Below are 26,710 nucleotides of genomic sequence, written 5' to 3'. Positions count from 1 at the left end.
GCACTTGCAGCGGCGTGCGCTCCCGCTGGGCGTCCTACTCCGGCGTTGCTGTGGCAACGCGTCTGTTGTGGTGCGGTGCCGCCTCCTCGCTCTGACGCGTCGGGCGGGGAGGAGCGCCGCTGTCACGTGACGCCGAGGCCTGGTGACGTCTGTGGACTCCCCCGACGAGAGCGCCGCCTCAGCCGCTGCCATTTTTGTCCGCACATGATAAAAGCTGGTAACACATCATCTCTACACCTCACCCCTCGTTAAAGCTACACGCGAAACGCGTCGGGGAATCGCTCCACGGCTACAGGTATGTGTCTCTGCCACTGTGCTTTATCTTCTTTGGGTCATCACTCAAGTTTGTTATTCTAGGACTTGCCTTCTCCCTCGGAGCCTAACTAGGTCATGTATACCATTGAGATTGCTCTAATATTGTTAAGCTCCGCAGGCCTCTTCTCATTAACCCCTTCTTTTGTTGCATAGAACTCATGTACCATAGGACACTTACATCTTCACTAGCCTTTAGAAGCGTCTCTACGCTCTCAGCTGCACTTTATATACTTTAACATATGTGAAGCTCCGCAGTCCTCTCCCCTTTACTCCCTCTTTGCTACATAGAACTCGGGCATGTATGCACGTCAGTACTTCTACTATTCTTTAGAAGCGTCCCTACGCTTTTAGCTGCACCTTATATACCTTAACATTTGTGAAGCTCCGCAGTCCTCCCCCTATTATTCCCTTTTTGCTACATAGAACTCGTGCACGTATGCACATTAGTACTTCTATTACTCTTTAGAAGCGTCTCTACGCTCTTAGTTGCACTCTGCACCTTATATACTTTCTGTCTGATGACCCATGACACTGCCTGTTTCTAGTCTGGTTCGATTACATCAGTTGCACCTTGAATCCGCATAATCCTTTTAATCTTTATGATACTGATTTCTTTTGTTATTTTATTGATTGAAATAAAGTATGTTAATCATTTTAAGGCTATAGCTTTTTCTTGTTCTCTTTTTGGATGCATTTATCTATTATAAAAGCTGCCCTGCCTAGGCATGTATTCTTTCTGAGGTTACTCTTTAACACACTAGATGCCACAAACTATGTTAAAGTCAGGTCCCTTACTGTATGACACAGGGAACGGAAATTATTTAGTGGCCTATGGATCAGGCCTCTATAACAAATTAGATGCTGCAAATTATTTTAAAGTCAGGTCCCTTACTGTATGACACTAGGAACAGAAAAATTTTTGTGGCCTCTAGATCAAGCCTTTATAATATGCTAGATGCTACAAACTGTTTTAAACTCAGCTCCCTTACTGTATTGCGTGGATAACAAAATACTTTTTTTGGTCTATGGATCAGACCTCTATAACACACTAGATGCTCCAAACTATTTTAAAGTCAGGTCCCTTATTGTATGATGTTAATAACACAAGACTATTTTGTGGCCTGTGGATCTGGCCTCTGTAACACACTAGATGCTACAAACTATTTTAAAGTCATCTCCCTTTCTGTATGACGTTAATAACAGAATAATTTTTTTGGTCTCTAGATCAGGCCTTTATAACACGCTAGATGCTACAAACTGTTTTAAACTCAGGTCCCTTACTGTATGACACTAGGAGCAGAACATTTTTTGTGGCCTATGGATTAGGCCTCTATAACACAATAGATGCTACAAACTATTTTTAAATCAGGTCCCTTACTGTATGGCGTTAATACCACAAGACTTTTTCTGGCCTATGGATCAGGCCTCTTTAACACACTAGATGCTACAAAGTATTTTAAAGTCAGGTCCCTTACTGTATGACGTTAAGTACAGGAGTATATTTTGTGGCCTCTGGGTCAGGCCTCTACAGCTTATTTCCAACCCAACCAAATGACAAAGTGTGACACAGTGGGTTGTCTATCTGTTTGCAACTGAAAATTATACAGGTTCATATCACTGCCACAAATTGACCCCTTGGGATACAGCAGGCTGTTTAATATTTTTTCACTAGCTACATGTGAACTAGAATACTATACTCGTGCAAGGATCACAATAGAATCAGTGCACAACATGAGCCCTGCTGGCTTTCTTTATGAAGTTCACTAATGTCCAAAAAAGAAAAAAAATGCTGGAAGGTAAATTTGACAGCCACAGTGGACAGTAGTTCTCTACACTATCTGAATAATATACAACCAATTATCTAACTAGCTAAAATGTGGGATACAGCAGGCTTTGTCACATTTTGCGACTGAAAAAATATTGTTTAGAATGTTATACTAGTGTTATACTACTGCATGGAGCACTATAGAATCAGTGCACAACACACTTGTAGGATATGTGCCCTGCTGGCTTTGTCTGTGAACGTCAGCAATGCCCCCCCCAAAAAAAAAAAAAAAAATGAAGGTAAATTTTGCAGCCACACTGGAAACTTTCTAGCTACACTATCTAACTGATATACAACCGCCTAACTAACTAGCTAATATCTTGCTGTTAACAGTGCCAGTGTCAGGAGCAGCCTCTCTGTGCTGTTACAGTGTCAAAATGGTGCTAAAACAAGATGTCCGCTATTTATATGGAGAGGGACATGTGATTTCAGCAGCCAATGACACAAGCCGTAGTGTCAGGATACTGTGGGTGTTTCCTGCGCCCTGATTGGCTTAGGGGAAAAAAAAGACTGCTGTGCTGTGCTTACAAGAACCTCTGAGCTCTGCAAACCCCCTCCCCTCATCAAACACATGCCAAACGCTCATGATACACCACCATTATCGTCGCTAAAGTGCTGAAAATATTTTTTGACAACGCAAATATTTTCCCAGACTTTTACCGAATGTTACGGACTTTTACCGACTGCTACAGATTTTTACAGATTTTATAACATTTTGCTTGGGTTTCCAATCACAAATCTGAATCTGCCATATTTGTGCCGAATTTATGTTTGGCGATCGTTTTCCGAACAAATTTGCTCGTCACTAATCCTGTGTTATATCTTGTATTGTACTTCAGAGATGCACTCACTATTCTGCTGGTGCAGTCACTGTGTACATACATTACATTACTGATCCTGAGTTACATCCTGTATTATACTCCAGAGCTGTACTCACTATTCTGCTAGTGCAGTCACTGTGTACATACATTACATTACTGATCCTGTACTGATCCTGAGTCACATCATGTATTATACTCCAGAACTGCACTCACTATTCTGCTGGTGCAGTCACTGTGTACATACATTATATTAATGATCCTGAGTAACATCCTGTATTATACCCCAGAGATGCACTCACTATTCTGCTGGTGCAGTCACTGTGTACATACATTACATTACTGAACCTGAGTTACATCCTGTATTATATTCCAGAGCTGCACTCACTATTCTGCTGGTGCAGTCACTGTGTACATACATTACATTACTGATCCTGAGTTACATCCTCTATTATACTCCAGAGCTGCACTCACTATTCTGCTGGTGCAGTCACTGTGTACATACATTACATTACTGATCCTGAGTTACATCCTGTATTATACTCCAGAGCTGCACTCACTATTCTGCTAGTGCAGTCACTGTGTACATACATTACATTACTGATCCTGTACTGATCCTGAGTCACATCATGTATTATACTCCAGAGCTGCACTCACTATTCTGCTGGTGCAGTCACTGTGTACATACATTATATTACTGATCCTGAGTAACATCCTGTATTATACTCCAGAGATGCACTCACTATTCTGCTGGTGCAGTCACTGTGTACATTACATTACATTATTGATCCTGAGTTACCTCCTGTACTATACTCCAGAGCTTCACTCACTATTCTGCTGGTGCAGTCACTGTGTATACACTGTGTGCAGAATTATTAGGAAAGTTGTATTCTAGAGGATTATTTTTATTATTGATCAACAACTATGTTCTCAATCAACCCAAAAGACTCATAAATATCCAAGCTTAATATTTTTGGAAGATGGAGTGTTTTTTTTTTAGATTTGGCTATCTTAGGAGAATATTATCTGTTTGTGCAGGAAACTATTACTGTGCAGAATTGTTTGGCAACTTAATAAAAACCAAATATACTCCCATCTCACTTGTTTATTTTCACCAGGTAAACCAATATCACTGCACAAAATTTAGAAATAAACATTTCTGACATGCATAAACAACATTGCGTGCAGCAGCCACCACAGCCTCCCAGACACTGTTCCGAGAGGTGGACTGTTTTCCCTCCCTGTAGAACTCACATTTTATGAGGGACCACAGGTTCTCTATGGGGTTCAGATCAGGTGAACAAGGGGGCCATGTCAATATTTTTTCTTCTTTGAGACCTTTACTGGCCAGCCACGCTGTGGAGGAGTTGGAGGCATGTGATGGAGCATAGTCCAGCATTAAAATCATGTTTTTCTTGAACGATACCGACTCTTCCTGTACCACTGCTTGAAGAAGCTGTCTTCCAGAAACTGGCAGTAGGTCTGGGAGTTGAGCTTCACTCCATCCTCAACCCAAAAAGGTCCCACAAGTTCGTCTTTGATGATTCCAGCCCATACCAGTACCCTACGTCCACCTTACTGGTGTCTGAGTCGGAGTGGAGCTCTCTGCCCTTTACTGATCCAGCCTCTGGCCCATCCATCTGGCCCATCCAGTGTCACTCTCATTTCATTAGTCCATAAAACCTTTGAAAAGTCAGTCTTAAGATATTTCTTGGTCCAGTCATGACGTTTTATCTTATGTTTCTTGTTCAAAGGTGGTTGTTTTTCAGCCTTCCTTACCTTGGCCATGTCCCTGAGTATCGCACACCTTGTGCTTTTTGTTACTCCAGTAACGTTGCAGCTCTGAAATATGGCAAAACTGATGGCAAATGGCATCTTGGCAGCTTCACGCTTGATTTTCCTCAATTCATGGGCAGTTATTTTACGCCTTTTTTGCCCAATACGCTTCTTGTGACCCTGTTGGCTATTTGCCATGGAACGCTTGATTGTTCAGTGATCACGCTTCAAAAGTTTGGCAACTTGAAGACTGTTGCATCCCTCTGCAAGACATCTCACAATTTTGGACTTATCAGAGCCCGTTAAATCTCTCTTCTGACCCATTTTGCCAAAGGAAAGGAAGTTGCCTAATAATTACGCACACCTTATATAGGGCATTGATGTCATTAGAAAACACCACTCCTCATTACAGAGATGCACATCACCTGATTTACTTAATTGGTAGTTGGCTTTCAAGCCTGAACAGCTTGGAGTAGGACAACTTGAATAAAAAGTATCATGTGAGCAAATTACAACTTGCCTAATAATTCTGCACACAGTGTATACATTGCATTACTGATCCTGTACTGATCTTGAGTTACATCATGTATTACACTCCAGAGCTGCACTCACTATTCAGCTGGTGCAGTCACTGTGTACATACTAATCCTCAGGGCTGCCACTTGGAATTTCAGGGCCCCCCTCCTGGCAAAATTATCAGGGCCCCCTTGAAACTCCGCCTAGGCCCCACCCTAGCCCTGCCTCCACCCCTCGAACCTTCCACAGTCCCACCACCCTCTCTTGGAAAAACTCTACTTCTGCACCATGTCCTCCCCATCACACATTAACAGTTCCCATCATCAGATCACATACAGTGGGGCAAAAAAGTATTTAGTCAGTCAGCAATAGTGCAAGTTCCACCACTTAAAAAGATGAGAGGCGTCTGTAATTTACATCATAGGTAGACCTCAACTATGGGAGACAAACTGAGAAAAAAAAATCCAGAAAATCACATTGTCTGTTTTTTTAACATTTTATTTGCATATTATGGTGGAAAATAAGTATTTGGTCAGAAACAAAATTTCATCTCAATACTTTGTAATATATCCTTTGTTGGCAATGACAGAGGTCAACCTTTTTTTGTAAGTCTTCACAAGGTTGCCACACACTGTTGTTGGTATGTTGGCCCATTCCTCCATGCAGATCTCCTCTAGAGCAGTGATGTTTTTGGCTTTTCGCTTGGCAACACGGACTTTCAACTCCCTCCAAAGGTTTTCTATAGGGTTGAGATCTGGAGACTGGCTAGGCCACTCTAGGACCTTGAAATGCTTCTTACGAAGCCGCTCCTTCGTTGCCCTGGCGGTGTGCTTTGGATCATTGTCATGTTGAAAGACCAAGCCACGTTTCATCTTCAATGCTCTTGCTGATGGAAGGAGGTTTGCACTCAAAATCTCACGATACATGGCCCCATTCATTCTTTCATGTACCCGGATCAGTCGTCCTGGCCCCTTTGCAGAGAAACAGCCCCAAAGCATGATGTTTCCACCACCATGCTTTACAGTAGGTATGGTGTTTGATGGATGCAACTCAGTATTCTTTTTCCTCCAAACACGACAAGTTGTGTTTCTACCAAACAGTTCCAGTTTGGTTTCATCAGACCATAGGACATTCTCCCAAAACTCCTCTGGATCATCCAAATGCTCTCTAGCAAACTTCAGACGGGCCCGGACATGTACTGGCTTAAGCAGTGGGACACGTCTGGCACTGCAGGATCTGAGTCCATGTTGGCGTAGTGTGTTACTTATGGTAGGCCTTGTTACATTGGTCCCAGCTCTCTGCAGTTCATTCACTAGGTCCCCCCGCGTGGTTCTGGGATTTTTGCTCACTGTTCTTGTGATCATTCTGACCCCACGGGGTGGGATTTTGCGTGGAGCCCCAGATCGAGGGAGATTATCAGTGGTCTTGTATGTCTTCCATTTTCTAATTATTGCTCCCACTGTTGATTTCTTCACTCCAAGCTGGTTGGCTATTGCAGATTCAGTCTTCCCAGCCTGGTGCAGGGCTACAATTTTGTTTCTGGTGTCCTTTGACAGCTCTTTGATCTTCACCATAGTGGAGTTTGGAGTCAGACTGTTTGAGGGTGTGCACAGGTGTCTTTTTATACTGATAACAAGTTTAAACAGGTGCCATTACTACAGGTAATGAGTGGAGGAAAGAGGAGACTCTTAAAGAAGAAGTTACAGGTCTGTGAGAGCCAGAAATCTTGATTGTTTGTTTCTGACCAAATACTTATTTTCCACCATAATATGCAAATAAAATGTTAAAAAAACAGACAATGTGATTTTCTGGATTTTTTTTTTCTCAGTTTGTCTCCCATAGTTGAGGTCTACCTATGATGTAAATTACAGACGCCTCTCATCTTTTTAAGTGGTGGAACTTGCACTATTGCTGACTGACTAAATACTTTTTTGCCCCACTGTATATAGCCATCAGCTTTCCTTTTGGCCAAAAGATTTTTTAGTCCGCCACCACGACAAGGTAGACTCTTATGGCTGGGCTCTACTGTAACTTATTAAACATTTGTTAAAATGTCTAATACAATTATAGGTATATTTTTATTTATTTGTCAATTTTTAAAATGACCAATAATATTATATACAAGAGACAAATACCACCACACCATGACCAGATCACATATTACCACCACAGTGACCGAATAATACCACATGCAAGGAACATATACCATCACACCATGACGAGACCACATATTACCACCACATGGAGACCAATAATACCACATGCAAGTATAAAGTATCACCATGCCAATACCAGACTACATATTACCACCACCACTCCCCCCGGAAGAAGGCACACCCAGCAGAAACGCGAGTAGGGGCCGTGGCATCATCAGACCAGAGGTAACTACCAATTTATACTCACCACCACTATGCCATCCTTTCATTAACCCATGCGTGGCTTCAATATAGCTATTTTGTCCTTTTTGGCATCAGGTATTAATTAGTCACAGGGTGTATTTAATCTCTAGCGATTTGGTTTAAAAATTTTTTAGATATAACCTCCTCTGGTCTGTGGTGCCTTGTTTCATTTGGTACTGTTCACCATTTGCTGATATTTTCATGATTTTAATTGTTATTATTTAATAAAGTTATATATGTTCTCATTATTCTGGTTCTGCTGTGCAAAAGTTTCGTTTATAGGCTTATATTACCACCACCTAGTGACCAAATAATAGCACATGCAAGTAACAAATACCGCCACACCATGATCAGACCACATACTACCACCACATAGTGACCGAATAATACCACATACAGGGGACAAATACCACCAGACCATGGCCTGACCACATATTACCACCACATAGCGACCGAATAATACCATATACTAGGAACAAATACCATCACCCCATGTCCATACCACATACCATCACATGGAGACCAATAATACCACATACAAGGATCAAATACCACCATGCCATGACCAGATTATATTACCACCACAGTAGTGACCAAATATTACAATACTGATCATTAATAAAAAAGCCACAATACTAATGTCATTATACACAGGAGATCTGTACTTGGTATACAATGTCTGTGTACAGGTGATACAGTGATCACCAGTGACATTAAACACAGGAGCTCTATATACAGTGGGGCAAAAAAGTATTTAGTCAGTCAGCAATAGTGCAAGTTCCACCACTTAAAAAGATGAGAGGCGTCTGTAATTTACATCATAGGTAGACCTCAACTATGGGAGACAAACTGAGAAAAAAAAATCCAGAAAATCACATTGTCTGTTTTTTTAACATTTTATTTGCATATTATGGTGGAAAATAAGTATTTGGTCAGAAACAAACAATCAAGATTTCTGACTCTCACAGAGCTGTAACTTCTTCTTTAAGAGTCTCCTCTTTCCTCCACTCATTACCTGTAGTAATGGCACCTGTTTAAACTTGTTATCAGTATAAAAAGACACCTGTGCACACCCTCAAACAGTCTGACTCCAAACTCCACTATGGTGAAGATCAAAGAGCTGTCAAAGGACACCAGAAACAAAATTGTAGCCCTGCACCAGGCTGGGAAGACTGAATCTGCAATAGCCAACCAGCTTGGAGTGAAGAAATCAACAGTGGGAGCAATAATTAGAAAATGGAAGACATACAAGACCACTGATAATCTCCCTCGATCTGGGGCTCCACGCAAAATCCCACCCCGTGGGGTCAGAATGATCACAAGAACAGTGAGCAAAAATCCCAGAACCACGCGGGGGGACCTAGTGAATGAACTGCAGAGAGCTGGGACCAATGTAACAAGGCCTACCATAAGTAACACACTACGCCAACATGGACTCAGATCCTGCAGTGCCAGACGTGTCCCACTGCTTAAGCCAGTACATGTCCGGGCCCGTCTGAAGTTTGCTAGAGAGCATTTGGATGATCCAGAGGAGTTTTGGGAGAATGTCCTATGGTCTGATGAAACCAAACTGGAACTGTTTGGTAGAAACACAACTTGTCGTGTTTGGAGGAAAAAGAATACTGAGTTGCATCCATCAAACACCATACCTACTGTAAAGCATGGTGGTGGAAACATCATGCTTTGGGGCTGTTTCTCTGCAAAGGGGCCAGGACGACTGATCCGGGTACATGAAAGAATGAATGGGGCCATGTATCGTGAGATTTTGAGTGCAAACCTCCTTCCATCAGCAAGAGCATTGAAGATGAAACGTGGCTGGGTCTTTCAACATGACAATGATCCAAAGCACACCGCCAGGGCAACGAAGGAGCGGCTTCGTAAGAAGCATTTCAAGGTCCTAGAGTGGCCTAGCCAGTCTCCAGATCTCAACCCTATAGAAAACCTTTGGAGGGAGTTGAAAGTCCGTGTTGCCAAGCGAAAAGCCAAAAACATCACTGCTCTAGAGGAGATCTGCATGGAGGAATGGGCCAACATACCAACAACAGTGTGTGGCAACCTTGTGAAGACTTACAAAAAAAGGTTGACCTCTGTCATTGCCAACAAAGGATATATTACAAAGTATTGAGATGAAATTTTGTTTCTGACCAAATACTTATTTTCCACCATAATATGCAAATAAAATGTTAAAAAAACAGACAATGTGATTTTCTGGATTTTTTTTTCTCAGTTTGTCTCCCATAGTTGAGGTCTACCTATGATGTAAATTACAGACGCCTCTCATCTTTTTAAGTGGTGGAACTTGCACTATTGCTGACTGACTAAATACTTTTTTGCCCCACTGTATATAGTCAGTGTACAGGAAATAAAGGGATCATCAGTGACAATATACACAGGAACTCTGTATATAGTGCCAGTGTACAGGTAATACTGTAATCACTAGTGACATTGTACACAAGAGCTCTGGATATAGTACACAGTATATAGTGTAAGTGTACAAGTAACATACCGACTCACCGGTGATGTCTCTAGTTGAAGTCCTTCATCTTCACTTTTTTTTCAGCCAGTTCAGACCACCATCACTTCTTCCAGCCAGGACTCGTCTCTGAAGGAAATAACACAGTTATCTAGAGCACATTCCCCAACCTCTATACTATGCCAGATGACAAAATAGCGACCGTGTCACCCTGCAGAGTAACAGGACCTCCCCTCCCCCACACTGAACAGTATTCTCAAAAATAATATGCTTTAATTAGCCCCTACAGTAATAATATCCCACATTCTGGACCCCACATATCCTCCCATTCTGGATCCCACGTGTCCTCCCATTCTGCCTCATGTCTCTCCATATTGCCCCCATAGTCGGCCATAATAGTATAATGCATCCCATAGTCATGTTTAGCAGTATAAGGCATCCCATAGTTGTATATAGCAGTATAATGTAGCCCCATAGCAGTATAATGCAGACCCATAGCAGTATAATGCAGCCCCATAGTCATATATAGCAGTATAATACATCCCCATAATAGTATAATGCAGCCCTCTAGCAGTATAATGCAGCCCCATAGTGGTATAATGCAGCCCCATAGGGGTATAATGCACCTCTATAATATAATGCTCCACCATAGTTGTATATGCTCCCCATAGGGGTATAATGCACTCCCATAGGGGTATAATTTACCACCATAATATAATGCACCCTCATAGGGGTATAATGCTCCCTGATAGGGGTCTAATGCACTCCCATAGAGGTGTAATGCTCCCCTATCATATAATGCAGCTCCATAGGGGTATTATGCACCCCCATAGGATTTAATAATCCCCCATAGGGGTATAATGCTCCGCCATAGGGGTATAATACTCCCCATAATATAATACAGCCCCATAGGGGTATAATGCTCCCCCATAAGAGTATAATGCTCGCCATAGGGGTATAATGCCCTCCCATAGGATATAATACACCCCCATAGGGGTATAATGCACCCCCATAGGGGTCTAATGCCCCTCCATAGAGTATAAAGCTCCCCCATAGGGGAATAATGCTCCCCCAGACCACGGCTTTACAATAAAATAAAAAAGTTTTCCTTACCTGGCCGAGATCCAGCGATGTCCTCGGCTCGATACAGCTGAGGCGCGCAGAGTCGTTCCGGCGCATGACAATGGCGTCACACACCGGCGACATGCCCACTGATGTCAGCTGCTGGCCTGTGATTGGCCGGCGGCTGACAACAAATTTTAACTGCCTGTGTGTATGAGGATGTGCAGTTACTTAGACGGCAAAATCCTGCCGCTGGAACCCAATGAGCAGAGAACAGGGTCCCAATGCGGGCCCCTTCTGCTCATAGGGCCCCATATCCCAGTAAGGGCAGTAATGCCCTGATAGCGGCCCTGCTGATCCTCTACTGATCCTGAGTTACATTCTGTATCATACTCCAGAGCTGCACTGACTGTTCTGCTGGTGGAGTCACTGTGTACATACATTACATTACTGATCCTGAGGTACATCCTGTATCATACTCCAGAGCTGCACTCACTATTCTGCTGGTGCAATCACTGTGTACATACATTACATTACTGACCCTGAGTTACATCCTGTATTATACTCCAGAGCTGCACTCACTATTCTGCTGGTGCAGTCACTGTGTACATACATTACACTACTGATCCTGGGTTACATCCTGTATTATACCCCAGAGCTGCACTCACTATTCTGCTGGTGCAGTCACTGTGTACATACATTACATTACTGATCCTGAGTTACACCCTGTATTATACTCTAGAGCTGCACTCACTATTCTGCTGCAGTCACTGTGTACATACATTACATTACTGATCCTGTACTGAGCCTGAGTTAAATCCTGTATTATACTGCAGAGCTGCACTCAGCACTCACTATTATTAATAATAATAATAATAATAATAACAATAATAATATTCTGCTGGTGCAGTCACTGTGTACTGTGAGATAGAGGTCCCTGAGTGTGTTGGGGGACACTCGCTTGGCAACGGGATTAAGGCACACATTAACCGTTTCTCCCAAAAACAGTCTATTTGGTTTAGTTAGACATCATAAACTGCACCGTAGGCCATGTTGCACATCACAGGCTTACACATAGTCCATAGCACTTTATGGTATTCGGCTTTAACTCACAGTCGCTAAACATGCCAGACTTCTCACTTCGTCCAGTTACCATGGGTGACCGCACAGTTCATAAATATCCATGGAACATCATAGACACTAACAGTCTGTTCCACTGGCAGATACTCATCTGCCCGTAACCCCCTTTATCTGGAGTTACCTTACAGGAGCTCCTGCTCCACATGCTGACTCCGGTCAGTCCTCTCTCCTGGGGAAAGCTGCCTTACTGGGATTACCGTCCTTGTGACCAGGGCACTCCAGACAGTCCAGACCCGTATGTGCCATCACAGACTCTGCAAATACGGTCTCTCCATGTGCTATTCAGGAAGTCCACTCCTTGGACCTTCCAACACACAGGCCTTCAAGTCGGTGACCTCAGCATGTGCTTTCCAGAAATCTGATCCTAAACCCAGAATCTTCCAACACAGGTTATCCAGGACTTTAACCTCTGACCAGTCAGGTCCATACACTCTGAACATATGACGCAAACCATGGTCACATTATGTACCTGTATCCACGCCCATAGGTGGGAGGTGTGTGGTTAGTCAGTCCCGTCAAGCTCTCCATCTAACCATGTAAGCCCCCTTATAACTAAATAAACACTTGTGGAACTATAAGTCTCAGAACAGCATTTTGGGATTACAGCGCAAAGGACAACCTCTGTCTCTGCAACACATACCGGCCACTCACAATAACGCCGGTCACTGTCTCACAGTACATAAATTACAATACTGATCATGTACAAATCCTGAGTTATATCCTGTATTATACTCCAAAGCTGCACTCACTATTTTTCTGGTGCAGTCACTGTGTACATACATTACATTACTAATCCTGTACTGATCCTGAGTTATATCCTGTATTGTACTCCAGAGCTGCGCTCACTATTCTGCTGGTGCAGACACTGTTCACATTACTGATCCTGAGTTATATCCTGTATTATATTCTAGAGCAGCACTCACCACAGTATTCTGCTGGTGCAGTCACTGTATACATACATTACATTACTGATCCTCTACTGATCCTGAGTTACGTCCTGTATTATATTCCTGAGCTGAACTAACTATTCTGCTGGTGCAGTCACTGTGTGCATACTGTACATTACTGATTCTGTACAGCTCCTGTGTTACATCCTGTATTATATTCAAGAGCTGCACTCGCTATTCTGCTGGTGCAGTCACTGCGTACATACATTACATTAGTGATCCTGAGTTACATTCTGTATTATGCCCCAGAGCTGCACCAACAATTCTGCTGGTGCAGTCACTGTGAACACACTTTACATTACTGATCCTGTGCTGATCCTGAGTTACATTCTGTATTATAATCCAGAGCTGCACTCACTGTTCTGCTAGTGGAGTCACTGTATACATACATTGCATTACTGATCCTGTACTGATCCTGAGTTACCTCCTGTATTATATTCTTGAGCTGCACTCACTATTCTGCTGGTGCAGTCACTGCATACAAACATTACATTACTGATCCTGTACTTAACCTGAGTTACATCCTGTATTATACTCCAGAGCTGAGCTCACTATTCTGCTGGTGCAGTCACTATTTATATTGTAAGGTGGCAGTTGGATAGGTCGTGGATGGGAGGTATGTGTCCCCAAGGAGCCGAACCTAGGTGATGTAGGACCTGGAGAAGCAGCCTGTTCGTTACATGGACTGGTTATTTTACATTTTTGTTCTGTTAATCATTTTTGTACCCGGAATAGGCTGTTTTATTTTGTTATCCTGAACGGATTATGGTCATTTACTAAACTGCCTGTTTGTTTTGAATCGGCGAACTGAATCCCTGTGTGTGAACCAGCATCTACCACAAAGCTGCTCTCTTACAATTTGTTCTGAGAATGTGGGCAGAAATCATATAGGACAGGTGATTGCTGTCTGGAAAATGCATGTCCTGGGTCAAAGTAGCTATAGCATTGCAAGCGCAGCCTGCATCCGTAAAGGCTGCGCTTGCACAGAATTTTTGCACAGAATTTTTTTTTGTGAATAAATTTATATTAGCAAATAAAATAATTAAATGCATACTATTACATGCAATCATGCTGCAGCGACGGTGCCGACTCCTGCCTGCTGAATGTGATTTTTTTTTTCAATACATATAATATTCAGTATGTAAACTCAGGGGGCAGGTCACAGAGGGATCCGTGACCAGTCATAATAAGCCATACAGATGAGTATGTAAGCAGAGGACCACATAAAGCCCCACTCACAGCCCCACCCGCAGCTGTACCCACAGCCTCGCCCACGGTCCAGCTCACAGGCCACCCCGGAGCATGAGAATCTCATTAACTGAAAACTACAAATACAGATTAGACAACAAGGTGACGCCTTGCCATATCGTACAGTGGTCTGAGGGTTAGAGACCAGCGGTCTCCTGGTACCCACCTTTATGCTATAGACTCCCCTGAAGAATTTTTTGAAGGAAACGCGTTGGGAGCAGCGCACCTTACTATGTTCTACATGACATAGGGTATACGTGAGTTCCGTGACCTGGAAAAAATTACCCCAACCCCCTTAAACAGATCTCTTAACAATCTAAAGAATAAACTTCTAACGTACTCAAAACAGCAGACGGAGACATATGTTGGATTTAATTGGCCACAGCAGCCATTTTATTAAATAAAAGATAACAGAACTTTTATGACAACCCAGAATAGGAGGGGCGGTCCTCGAAGCCCCAAAGTTATAAAAAACTCAGTATCCCAAAAACTCCACAATGTTCAGCCCAGGATGAGTCTTACCCCCAGCCGTAAAGCACCAGCTCAGGGATAGATAACAACCAATCCTGGTCCACCGAACCCACCCCCATGCCAGGGGTCCATAAATCCACCTCACGCGGAATAACCGTACCGCGCCTTGTTAAATTCTCTCATGGGGTGTCCAGGACCTCTCAAGATCCCCACCCCATTGAACCACGATTTACCATTTCCACCGACTTCGAGGACCTCCACCCCCGCCAACTGCCATGACAATACCCTGACAGCATTCACATAACAAAATAAATACATTTAGACGCCTCTTAAAACAATACTCCAAAAGCCCACATATGCCGACTTCACCCCCCCCATTACCCTAACCAAAAAAGGGAGGGTGGGCGGGAGATTCCTCACTTGTCACGCAGGCACCTAAAATGGATGCCTGCGTGAGGAGCATGCCCCTTTTTATGTGCCCCCTCCCCACAGTCCCCTAGTTCCACCCCTTATTTTCAAAAAATGCCCCTAAAGCCACCCCTCAAGTTCCCAGTTAACCCCTTACCACCGTATCCCTTCTAACTGCTCCAGCTCCCCAGGTCCCACGTAACCCCGTCATGGCGGCCTCCCTTTACGTGCCGTGGGCCCCCAGTACGGCCTTTCTTGACATAGGGTATACGTGAGTTCCGTGACCTGGAAAAAATTACCCCAACCCCCTTAAACAGATCTCTTAACAATCTAAAGAATAAACTTCTAACGTACTCAAAACAGCAGACGGAGACATATGTTGGATTTAATTGGCCACAGCAGCCATTGGCCATTGGCACCAGCTCAGGGATAGATAACAACCAATCCTGGTCCACCGAACCCACCCCCATGCCAGGGGTCCATAAATCCACCTCACGCGGAATAACCGTACCGCGCCTTGTTAAATTCTCTCATGGGGTGTCCAGGACCTCTCAAGATCCCCACCCCATTGAACCACGATTTACCATTTCCACCGACTTCGAGGACCTCCACCCCCGCCACGAACACGAATGGCCTGACACCTTAGCCATTCATGTCCCTCCACACCTTCAAGCTTAATTCAATGCCACTACGGATAGCCAAACACCACATATCATTACCCACCGCGTTCAGGTGCACGCCATCAGCTCTCCAGTAAGCTCCTTGACCCGATTCCAAGTCCACATGTCTCACGGCCAATGCGCCATTCCTCACCATAAACCGAGATATGGCCCTGTTTATTTTAATCCGGGCCCTGTTCACCCCCTCATGTGATCTAGCACCTCTCCATCTTTTACGGGGAATGATGTCGGACCACACCAACAACACTTTTGGAAACATGACCCAGAACCTCAGGATATCGAATTTGATATCCTTAATCAGCTCCCTACAAGACCGTTTAGCCAAATCATTCCCCCCTAAATGTATCACCACGATCTCCGGCACTCTATCCAGTCTAACAAAACGATGAAATTCAGGTAACCATTCCTTCCACACCATCCCCCTTTTACCGATCCATCGTAAAGTCACTGTCTCTCGAGAAAGACCCAACTGACGACCGTCCGGACGAACCGCAGCACGCAACGCAGCCCATACAACATACGAATGCCCCATGATCCAGACGAGCATCGGATCAGGCCCTGCAACACAGAAAGAAAGGCAACAAACAATTAACTTAACACAGCTTCTAACTCACAATAGGTTTGGGTGAACATACGACTGGAATCTTGAAGATTCCCACCTCCCAATTCTCCGAACCACATCCTCACCAAGGCCCCACCTAGCGGCCTCAGTCGCTGCCCCGATCCTGAAGGAGTGACCACTATATTGTGTTGCAGGTAAGCCCGCTGCCGCTAAACATTTCCTAAAAACAGAAATAAACTGAAAACGGGACAAGAAAGACCCATTTTCGTGCACCAAGAATGGCTCGTCTAACACCCCGCCCTTTGCCATGTACTTCTTCACGGATGCCACCGGGCACACCGGGGATCCTTCAACATTGAACAACACCACTTTGCACCCTTTCCCATACACGTCCGTTTTGGAAGCCTTAATAAACACTACCACCTTATTCCCTTCGACATCCACGTTTTCTCTTAACAAAATACCTTTTTTACTAACGGACGGGCTAACCAACTCACCTAACCGAAATGCCCCAAAGAAGGCCAAAGAAAAGGCTGCACAGAACAGAACCACTTCCCATTCGGAAAAACACACCTCTTGCAACTTCCGCTCAATGGCTGAGAGCACCTCATAAGATACGGGTCGGCGACCGTCCGAAGCCTTCCAGCCTTTCTTCCAACCCCGAACAACTTGCCGAACCAAGAAGGATTTCGTTATATCCTTACCCCCCCTCCATTTAAGGTTGAAGGCTAGCCCCGCCAGAAACTTATTCAAACGTGTCACAGACCAACCTGCCTCCCAATGATGACCTAAGAACAACAACAAACCATACTCCTCCTCCATATCCTGGTCCATACTTGACATCCAGGATTCCCACAAGCTCCAAGCCTGATTATAATGAGACCAAGATGAATCCGCGAGCGATTTGGTAAATAACTCTGTTACGGCCCTCGCGGCAGGTTCCACAACTCCACTGGACAATCCCGGCCCGCGCTCTCCGCCTGTGGTGCCAAATCCCGGAAAAGCTGCCACTGAAATTGAGAAAGAGCAACAACTATTGGATCAGGCGCTGACAAGCTAACTTCAGATACAATCCATAAGTTAAACTTAAGACCCAGGAAAACCAAGTGCTGCAAGACCTTCACTACTGCAGGCGTAGCCGCTGACAACGAGTTTACCGCCGTCACCGTTCCAACATGCTCACAATGAAAAGAAATCTTCAAATTCCTCAATTTGTCACCCCACAGGGCCAACGCAACTACCCTGGGGAACAAATGCAACAGTAGCCGGTTGTTTGTTAACCCCTCCTCCTTCCATTCTTCCGGCCAAGCCGCTGCTGACCAGCTACCATGAAAGAAAAGACCAAAGCCACTCATTTCAATGACATGCACCAAAATGCCCAAGGAGGTAGCATCTGCCACCGGCTGAATCCACAGAGATCTGCCATTGTACTCGTCCAGAAAATCCGCCCACATCTTCAAATCGTCCCAAAACTCTTTCTTTATCCTGATGAAATGCAAAGGGGACTTTACCCCTACTGTTGCCAAGGATAGGCGGCGGCAGAACGCTCGACCCATCGGCATGATCCTACATGCAAAGTTCAGTTTCCCTAACAACGATTGCAAACTGCGCAAATTTATCTTCTTCAAACCAATCGTATTAACCACATCTTGGCGCAACGCGGTAACCTTGTCTGCAGGTAGCCTACATTCCATTGCTACCGTGTCGATTTCAATGCCTAGGAAGCTCAACACTGTCACCGGACCAACTGTTTTATCCTCCGCCAAAGGCACCCCGAAGTTTTTTGTCACACTCTCCATTGTATGCAACAAAATCGAACAATCTGCTGATTCCGCTGGCCCTATAAACAGAAAGTCATCCAGATAGTGCGAACATGAGCGTATCCCAGACACATCTTTCACCACCCATTCTAGGAACGTGCTGAAGGCCTCAAAGTAAGCACATGAAATCGAGCAACCCATGGGAAGACAACGATCAACAAAGAAGCCGCCATCCCAAAAACAACCCAATAAATGCAAACTGTCAGGATGAACTGGCAACAAACGAAAGGCCGCTTCGATGTCGGTCTTAGCCAGCTTAGCCCCCTTTCCACATGCTCTAATCCACTCCATCGCTGAATCGAATGATAAGTACGACACCGAACTCAACTCGGGATCAATACCATCATTAACCGAAGATCCCTTCGGAAATGACAGGTGATGGATTAACCTAAATTTATTAGGTTCTTTCTTAGGGATCACGCCAAGAGGTGACACCCTCAGATTTGCAATCGGAGGGGCGACAAACGGGCCTGCCATTCTTCCCAGAGCAACTTCCTTATTCAACTTCTCCGACACGACCTCCGGGAATTGTAACGCCGATTTCAAATTTTTTCTTTTTAAACTAACATCCTGCTCAACATAAGGGATTTTGAAACCCTCCTTAAAACCGTCGCGCAATAAAACTGCAGCTGACCTATCAGGGTATCTACTTAGAAAGGCCTCCATCACGACCCACTGCACCGGAGTCACCCCTTTTGTCAGCTGAATCTCCAACTTTTTGCCTGTTACCCCTGAAACATTTTGAAGCGCTATGCACCCCCCCGCAGGTTGAACACTCGTGCCTATATTTACACTTGCTCCCGAATCTGCATATGCCATCATTGAAGGCGAAACACAGTCCCTTCTGCAAAGCCGCCGAGTGTCCTGACTGCCCTGAACTCCCGGCGCCCCCGTGAAAAGGCTGGCTAGTCTGACCTAAATGGGACGGGACCATAACTCTCATCCACAACGCTATGTCCTTGTGATCCCACCTGATACTTGGCCTAAAAGCCTTACGCTGACGAAACTGTTCGTCATAGCGTAACCAACCCTGTCCCCCATAGGTCCTGTAAGCCTCCCCTATGGCATCTAAGTAACAAAATAATGCCGAGCAATTTTCCGGGGCCTTCTCCCCGATTACGCTAGCCATAATAGCGAAAGCTTGCAGCCAATTTGAAAATGATCTGGGAATCAGCCTATATCTCCGTTTCTCCTCATCTTCTTTTTTAGAGTCCTCCCTTCTAGGTCTATCCAAATTAAATCTCTCTAGGGGTAAAAGAGAAAATATTTCTATGTACTCCCCTTTCCAGATTTTTTCCCTAACCTCTTGTTTTAAATGTGCCCCTAACGGGCCCTCGAAGCAGACATAGACCTCCCCCCTAGCCGCATCGTCTAGTTGCGGTACATCCTCCTTTTCCTTATCCTGCAAAGCTCCCTCACCTGGTGCATCAATTCCTGACCCAGGCCCTGGTGCTGTTCCGTCCTTCTCCCTTGATGAGCTCCCCGTGTCTGCCGCAGGACCCGCACTGCTGGATGTACCCGTAACTTCAGACAACTGTCTAGACCCCTCAAACAACCCCGTATTTCCCAACCAAGCAGCTGACGGCAAAGACCCCCTGCTAAGACCGGACCCCCACAAGCCCGCTAGCTCCCCTAAACCTCTATGGATTAAACCCATACCCCCGCTAGCAACTCCCGAAGTAATGTCACTATTCCTAGCTTCAGGGGAAACTATGCCTGGCAAATTAAAGATAGGGAAAATGTTCTCACCTAGCTGCCTGGGTGCTGTGAGCCCAGCAGCCGAAGATCCAGCTCCCAGCCGAAGGTGTCCTGCATCCCGACCGGCTTGATCCGCGATGTTGCCCGCCGAACTCCTGGCGGCCGTATCCGTGTCCTGGCGACTCGGTGATGCCGTCGACTGCCCTGGTGCTGCGGAAAGGGAAAAGGCCGAGCCAGCATCCTGCCGCCCGATGGAAGATGTGCGGCTCCTTGCCACGGATACGTCCCCGGCACTGCGTACCGAAGCGACGGAATGTCGCCTGCCGGAATCCGGAAAATTTCCGCCACCACCAGCAGAGGACGCAGATCCAGGAAAGTTCCGGCCATCACCAGCAGAGGGCGCAGATCCAGGAAAATCCCGGCCATCACCAGCAGAGGGCGCAGCTGCAGGAAAATCCCGGCCAACACCAGCAGAGGGCGCAGAACTTGCAATATCCAGGCCACCACCAGCAGAGGGCGCTGCTGCGTTGAAGACTCCAGAGCTGTGCACTGCAGAAGGCCGCACGCTGATGCCAGGGCCAGCCGACTGCCGCCCGCATAATCCTCGGCGCTGAGGGGCCACCGCACCTGACCCCCGTCTCCTCGGCTGTCGCTGCCTCCCACGCTGAGCGGCGCCAGCGGGCATGCTGACGGCCGCCGTACCGGCTCCTGCTCCTGCCGCCCCACGTCGCCCTGACACTGAAGGAGGGGAGGAAGGATCCACCCCCCGTTGTAGGCCCCGCTGCACTGGAGGATTCCTCCCGGCGCCGCGCTGTGAGGTGGAGGGAACAGCGCTGCTTACCGGAGGGTCCGCAGAGGGGCTCCTATTTCGGCGCCGGGCCCTGGGGATGATGTCCGGGCTTAGGCGCGCCGGAGGCCTAGTCCTCCGCGGCCGGCGCCCGTCCTGCGGTGCCTGCGATGGTGCTCCCGATGTCCCCTGGAGAAGGCTGTTAACGGATGCATTCAGCCAATCTGTCCCCTGGGAGCTGGCTGCCGTCCGGAGACGCTGGAGGATCGCTTCCACGTCCATTCTGGTAAGTGTGACAGAGATTCCTCACTTGTCACGCAGGCACCTAAAATGGATGCCTGCGTGAGGAGCGTGCCCCTTTTTATGTGCCCCCTCCCCACAGTCCCCTAGTTCCACCCCTTATTTTCAAAAAATGCCCCTAAAGCCACCCCTCAAGTTCCCAGTTAACCCCTTACCACCGTATCCCTTCTAACTGCTCCAGCTCCCCAGGTCCCACGTAACCCCGTCATGGCGGCCTCCCTTTACGTGCCGTGGGCCCCCAGTACGGCCTTTCTTCCCCATGGATTACCATGACAGCATATTTTATGTGATCGGGTGACAGTGTTCCTTTTTATGTCTTGTTTGATGCATGCTCTCATTAGTCAGTGGGGTAATCTTCATGACAATCAGGTCAGATTGTATGTCATTATTTAGGTTGGTTTGATTACCAGCAATGGATCTATGACATATTGTTATCTGACATGTATGTTCAGGTCTGTTGATACATTGTCTGCATGGTGTCATTAATTGTATGCTGCCAGGACTCATAGTCCTTTATGTTGGTCAGTACTGATGACGTTACATGCATATGATAATTGATTATTTGCAGTTCATATATTGCACTATATTCTGCACTTTCAGTCCAATTGAACTACATTTGTTCACAGTTTTATCAGCTTCTTTTCATTAAAAGTTAAGTTTTACTTTACCACTAACTGCTACCTTACAGATTCACAACAACCGCAAGACGGAATTCATCTCCAGGTATCATTGTAATCAGTATAAATGCGCCGACACTGTCTGTAGTTACTGACCACAATCATGCTGACAACTTGTCACCCCCCCAAAATCACGGGTGAGGTAAGCCCACCGGCATCAGGGGCTTATCTACAGCATTCTGGAATGCTGTAGATAAGCCCCCGATGTATCCTAAAAGATGAGAAAAAGACGTATCCTAAAAGATGAGAAAAAGGCATCTCTGACCTTTCCTGGCACCTGCGCACTGCAGTACTTTGCTCTGCCCTCAACAAGGCAGACAAAGTACGCCTGCACTGGAGCCGCAGCGTGAAGACCAGAAGAGTACGTCATCTGATTAAGATGGGAGGCACTGGACCCGGACCAACAGCGGGACCGCCACTGGGTGAGTATAATCTAACGTCTTTTTCTCATCTTTTAGGATACATCGGGGGCTTATCTACAGCATTACAGAATGCTGTAGATAAGCCCCTGATGCCAGTGGGATTACCTCACCCGCAATTTTGGGGGTGACAGGTTCCCTTTAAGGCTGAGATCTTGGCTCGGCTGGACGTCAGGGTACGAGTCCACCTCTGGGACTTTCACAGGGACAAACCTCCCTGGTCACAAATGTTTGACCTTTTGCCCCGGGTACAGAAGTGGCTGCAGCCAGAGACATGTTTCCCAGCCCAGACAGTTGAGAGAGTGGTCATGGATCGATTTATCCTCTCTTAGCCGAAGCCGATTCAGTCCTGGGTCGCACAGGGAGATCCACAAAATGCAGATGACCTGGTGGCCTAGTGAAGAGGTATGTGGTGGTCGAGGTTTCCCTAGGTGGTCAAGCACAGGTAAGGTCACCTTTTTGGGGTTCCGAAAGGGGGTATGGCTCCCAAAAGAAATGAACTAAATCCACACTGGAGGAGGGGGGGCATCCAAAGTGGCAGGAGGCATCTGAGTCGTAGACGAGTAATAAGTCCCATCCAGGGGTGGATTAAGGGTAGCCAGGGCCCCGGGCTGTTCAGACACGGTCATGCGACGGGGTCATCATATACCTGAACCAGATTATTCCAGAAAAATAGTTGCTGTGTGAAACTATAACCTATCAAACATCCATTGATCTAGTCAATTTACCCTTCACTTCAGTATATAGTATACAGTGTATAGTGTCAGTGTATAGGTAACACTGAATCACCAGTGACATCTCTAGGTGAAGTCCTTCATCTTTCATCCAGCACAGAGCTCCGCTGCCAGAACACATTACTTAATTTTTCCCAACTTCTACATTACCCCACATGAAGAAAAAGAGGTGACATAGTGTCACTCTACACAGTAACAGGATCGCCCCCCCATTTAAAACAGTGTCCCCAAAAAATAAAATAAATACATCACTGTAGTAATAATATCCCTTAATTAGCCCCTATGGTAATAATAATATCCCCCATCCTGGCCCCATGTATCTCATTCCTGGCTCCAGCCATATGTTCTCCCATTCTGACCTCATAAGTATCCATCCTGCCCCATATGATGTCCCCATCCTGCCCCATCAGTCTCCATCGTATCCATCCTGCCCCATGATCCTGCACGATCTGTCTCCAATCCTGCCCCATGTCTTTCATTCTGCCCCATGTCTCCAATCATGCCCTATATCTACATTCTGCCCATGTCTCCAGTTCTGCCCCCAGTGTGTCCAGCATCTCTGCCCCCAGTGTCCAGCATCCTTGCCCCAGTGTCCAGCATCTCTGACCCCGGTGTCCAGCATCTCTGCCTCCAGTGTCCAGCATCTCTGCCCCCAATATCCAGCATCTCTGTTGCCAATGTCCAGCATCTCTGCCCCCAATGTCCAGCATTTCTGCCCCCAATGTGTCCAGCATCCTGCCCCCAATGTGTCCAGCATCCTACCCCAGTGTGTCCAGCATCCTGCTCCCAGTGTGTCCAGCATATTGCCCCAGTGTGTCCAGCAATCTGCCCCAGTGTGTGCAGCATCTCCCCCCAGTGTATTCAGCATATTGCCCCCAGTGTGTCCAGCATTCTGCCCCAATGTGTCCAGCATATTGCCCCCAGTGTGTCCAGCATTTTGCCACCAGTATGTCCAGCACTTTGCCACCAGTGTGTCCAGCATATTGCCCCAGTGTGTCCAGCATATTGCCCACAGTAGCTCCAGCATAGTGCCCTCAGTGTCTCCAGCATATTGCCCCCAGTGTCTCCAGCATATTGCCCCAGTATGTCCAGCATATTGCTCCCAGTGTGTCCAGCATATTGCCCCCAGTGTGTCCAGCATATTGCCCCCAGTGTCTCCAGCATATTGCCCCTGTGTGTCCAGCATATTGCCCCCAGTGTGTCCAGCATATTGACCCTGTGTGTCCAGCATATTGCCCCCAGTATGTCCAGGATATTGCCCCCAGTTTGTCCAGCATTCAGCCCCCAGTGTGTCCAGCATCCTACCCCCAGTGTGTCCAGCATATTGCCCCCAGTGTGTCCACCAACTCTGCCCCCAGTGTCCAGCATTCTGGCCCGGGCCCCCCGGATTGCTGTTCGCAATAATAATAAAAAAAAGAGTTCTCCTCACCTGTCCGCGCTCCTTCGGCGAAGCTCCCTCCTCGCAGCTGAAGCGCGCACTCGCCGGTGTCTGACAATGACATCAGACGCCGGCGACGTGCGCACTGCAGCTGATATCAGCTGCCTGCCTCCAATTGGCTGGGGCTGTTAACTATTGACATGCGGGCGTGCGCCCACACGTCAATAGCGTTAAACTGCCGCAACGCCGGTAGGGGCCCGGTGAGCAGATGAAACGGGGCCCGATGCCGGCCGCCTCTGCCCACCGGGCCCATACGCCAGTCAGGGCAGTAATGTCCTGATGGCGGCGGTCAATTTGAGTGGTTGCCCAGGGCCCCCCACACCACTGGGCCCTGGGCTGCCGCCCAGATTTTCCTCATTATAATCCGCCACTGGTCCCATCCCCATCTTTTATTCACCATCAGGGAAGTTCCCCAAGCTTGCACTGGCTTCTCCCTGTTTGAACTACTGTATGGCCGACATCCTCAAGGACTCCTGGATGTGGCAAAAGAGTCCTGAGAAGCTGAGACCACAGCCTATAGAAGTATGGTGGAGCATGTTGCCCATATGCAAGAGAGAATGGCCAATGTGATGCCCATTGTGAAGGAGCACCTCCTCAAGGCTCAGAAAGCACAGTCCAGTGTGTATAATAGGTCAGCCAGGGTGAGACAGTTCAACCCAGGGGATCGAGTACTAGTGATGGTGCCCATGGTGGAGAGCAAGTTCCTGGCCAAGTGGCAGAGCCCCTATGAGGTGGTAGAGGAAATTGGTGACATCAAATATAAAGTCCATCAACCAGGGAAGAGGAAGCCCTACCAGGTTTACCATGTCATTCTGATTAAACTGTTGGAGGATAGAGAACCCGTGGAAGCTCCTTGTCTTGGAATGTCCGATTTCTGTATTTTACTCCACAGCAGCATTACAAAATTTTCAATGTATGAAAACTGGCATTTTTCTTGCTGTCAATTCTCAGCAGAATTATGATTTCAGCTCTAGAGTATGATACCTACTTGTAATCCAGGTTAGTACAGGATAAGTAAATCAAAGAATTTTTAAAGTAACTTAAGTTGACATACCGTACATAGATAATACCCAAATTTTATTCTATATCCACAGACAATAATGGCATGCCATTGTTGGGAATAATAGTTCTGCACCCCATGGAGAGCACAGGCTGTTTAATGAATAGCTAGAATTAAAGTCTCCAATCTTTTCTCACTATTATGATCACTTGCATCCATTCAATGGCTCATATATACGGTAATAATGATACTAATATAAAGATTTTCTCAGCCGACAGCCGCAGATCTGGTGGCTTCACCCAACTTTATAATAAACTGCAGGTCAAACTTTTCTGTCTACAGCGACGAAGACGAATGGCTCGCTGCTGCGAAATTTAAATATCCATTATATTTCACATGCATCAATTTCAGAAGGAAAGAGACGTGAGACTTGCCGCTCCATAAATCTAACTTATCTTGTTACACAGGATGAAGACGTTGTACTGCAAAGTTCTACACTCGGAAAGTTTGGCTCAGGAAAGGTATTAAAAGGTGGAGAGAGTCAGGCAGCTATTAAGGAAGAGCAGAGAGTGAAAATCCCGATGTCTATGATATAAGTGAGACACATCCTGCTGTAGATATGGCATCAGTTTCCAAAAGCTTTAATAATAATAATAATAATAATAATAGTAATAATTTTTATTTCTATAGCACCAACATATTCCGCAGCACTTTACATTACAGAGGGGACGTGTAAAGACAATAAAAGACATTACAGAATAACACATAATTCAACAGATACCAAGAGCAGTGAGGCTCCGGCTGCTTACAAGCTACGAGGAAATAGGGGAGAAATGGAAGGTGAATGGTGAAAAGTGCTATTGTTAACAGGCACACAGAGGGAACACTGCAAACAATGAGGAAACTGTGGTTCTTAAACTAAGGGTACCGTCACACTATAACATTTCGATCGCTACGACGGTACGATTCGTGACGTTCCAGCGATATCGTTACGATATCGCTGTGTCTGACACGCAGCAGCGATCAGGGATCCTGCTGAGAATCGTACGTCGTAGCAGATCGTTTAGAACTTTCTTTCATCGCTGGATCTCCCGCTGTCATCGCTAGATCGGTGTGTGTGACACCGATCTAGCGATCTAGCGATGCGATCCAGCGATGCGTTCGCTTGTAACCAGGGTAAACATCGGGTAACTAAGC

General features: G+C 46.1%; 1 protein-coding gene across 1 annotated transcript in view; it reads left to right on the top strand.

Moving 5' to 3' along the window:
• The first annotated feature begins 264 nt into the window (after nt 1-264).
• Nucleotides 265-26,710, top strand: part of LOC138648131 (uncharacterized) — a 49,804-nt gene continuing 23,358 nt past the window's right edge. The window contains exon 1 of the mRNA XM_069737638.1: nt 265-295. The gene's annotated coding sequence lies outside the window, so the exon portion shown is untranslated. The remainder of the gene's footprint in view (nt 296-26,710) is intronic.

Source organism: Ranitomeya imitator, chromosome 1 (assembly GCF_032444005.1).
Source record: "Ranitomeya imitator isolate aRanImi1 chromosome 1, aRanImi1.pri, whole genome shotgun sequence".
Classification (NCBI taxonomy): domain Eukaryota; kingdom Metazoa; phylum Chordata; class Amphibia; order Anura; family Dendrobatidae; genus Ranitomeya; species Ranitomeya imitator.
The sequence above is the reverse complement of the archived record's forward strand: the minus strand, read 5'-3'. Positions and strand labels throughout refer to the sequence as shown.